This window comes from Eschscholzia californica, unplaced genomic scaffold, assembly GCF_041429995.1.
Source record: "Eschscholzia californica isolate CP2 unplaced genomic scaffold, dmEscCali1.0.p SCAF_36, whole genome shotgun sequence".
Lineage (NCBI taxonomy): Eukaryota > Viridiplantae > Streptophyta > Magnoliopsida > Ranunculales > Papaveraceae > Eschscholzia > Eschscholzia californica.
In genome coordinates, this window is record NW_028238457.1 from 57,501 (window position 1) to 60,000 (window position 2,500).

Consider the following 2,500-nt stretch of genomic DNA (forward strand, 5'->3'; position numbering starts at 1 on the left):
CTGCCAGCCCAAGGGCTGTGCACGGCCTGGGGAGGGAGCTCACCCCTCCCCTATATAGTGCAAAGTTATTGTTTTCCCTATTTTCACAAGGAAACATCAAATTTTTAACCAAGCATACTCGGCCTTTGCTCCTTCGTTACTCGTCCAAATCCAACAAACTTGCATTCGTTGGAAAGGTCTTTTCACAAGGATTCTTTTGATATATAATAATAGCGATTCCGATAAATATTTATTTTTTTATGAATTTTTAAGTGAATAAACAATTAAAAATTCAAAAAAAATAGAAAAAAAATATTTTTTTCCCGATTCTTTCTCCAATATTCCTGATAAATACCCACACACCCACATATGGAGAATGGTCGAAAATGCTCGAGTGGATATCGAGATGTCCGACGAAGCACCACTTGGAAGGGCCGAGGCACGGGACGCCCGAGCTGTTGCTCGGGCCGGCACGGGACGCGCATGGGACAGCCCGGGACGGCATGGGACGCCCTCGCTACAGCTCGGGACGGCCAGGTACGCCCGAGACTTGGCTCGGGACGGCCTGGGACGCCCTCGCCATAGCTCGGGACGGCCTGGGACGCCAGAGACTAGGCTCGGGACGGCCTCGGCACAGCTCGGGACGGCCTGGGACGCCCTTGCCACAGCTCGGGACGGCCTGGGACGCCCTTGCCACAGCTCGGGACGGCCTGGGACGCCCGAGACTTTGCTCGGGACGGCCTGGGACGGCCTCGGCACAGCTCGGGACGGCCTGGGACGCCCGAGACTTTGCTCGGGACGGCCTGGGACGCCCGAGACTTGGCTCGGGACGGCCTGGGACGCCCTCGCTACAGCTCGGGACGCCCTGGGACGGCCTCGACACAGCTCGGGACGCCCTGGGACGTCCGAGACTTTGCTCGGGCCGGCCTGGGACGCCCGAGACTTGGCTCGGGACGGCCTGGGACGCCCGAGACTTGGCTCGGGACGGCCTGGGACGCCCGAGACTTGGCTCGGGACGGCCTGGGACGCGCTCGGCACAGCTCGGGACAGGCCGGGACGCCCGAGCCGAGCTTCGGGTCGCACGAAATCTCTTCGTATTCCGACATATTAGAAGCTTCCCATCATGTAGTAGGCCGAGCTTTGCCCTTTGGATGCCCTATGGTGCTTGGCGAGCACTAGGGAACGTGCCAGCACAAGTGCTGTGCACGCTCTGGGGAAGGAGCTCAACCCTCCCCCTTATAGTGCAAAGTTATTGTTTTTCCTATTTTCACAAGGAAACATCAATTTTTTAACCAAGCATACTGGGCCTTTACTCCTTCGTTACTCGTCGGAATCCAGCAAACTTATACTCGTCGGAAAGGTCTTTTCGCAAGGATTTTTTTGATATATTATAATAGCGATTCCGATAAATATTTATTTTTCTATGAATTTTTAAGTGAATAAACACCGGAAAATTCATAAAAAATAGAAAAAAAAATATTTTCCTCCGTTTCTTTTCTCCAATAATTCATAAATAATACCTCAATAGTATTAATGAAGAGAGAGTCGAAGTGGCCCGGGTGGATTTCGAAATGTCCCACGACCCCATAGAATGCACGGGCCAGCCGAGCCAAAAGAATGGGACGCGCACGGGACAGCATTGGTCAGGCTCGGGACGGCACGGGACAGCACGGGACGCGCATGGGACAGCACGGGACGCGAATGGGACGGCCTTGCTAAGGCTCGGGACGGCATGGGACAGCTCGGGACGCGCATGGGACGGCACGGGACGCGCATGGGACGGCCTTGGTGAGGCACGGGACGGCCTTGGTCAGGCTCGGGACGCGCATGGGACGGCACGGGACGGCCTTTGTGAGGCTCGGACGGCACGGGACGCGCATGGGACGGCCTTGGCGAGGCTCGGGACGGCATGGGACAGCACGGGACGGCCTCGGCACAGCTCGGACGGCACGGGACGCGCATGGGACGGCCTCGGCACAGCTCGGACGGCACGGGACGGCCTTGGCGAGGCTCGGGACGGCAAGGGACGGCCTCGGCACAGCTCGGGACGGCACGAGACGCGCATGGGACGGCCTTGGTGAGGCTCGGACGGCACGGGACGCGCATGGGACATCATGGGACGCACATGGGACACCTTATGGGGATCATCAAGGCGTCTTGCACGGGACATTCTTTCCCACGAAGGGCATTTACATGGGACATCTTAGGAGTCGAGAGCCGGCACATGGGACAACGTAGTTCACACGCACGGAACACTTTACTTTCGTTTGGAACGTCGTGGGATCTTTATGTTCCCATTAGCACCGAACCTTTAACATGCTAGGAAGCTATGTTCGATCTTCTCGAAGTGTCGATGGAACTTCGATGGATACACATCCGATCCGATGTTATGATGATGTACTTTCTCCGAGATCGATGTTGGGGCCGTATTCCGATGTCATGATGATGTACTTTCTCCGAGATCGATGTGACGGCCTTGGTAAGGCATAGTTCGGCCTTGGTAAGGCATGGGTCGGCCTTG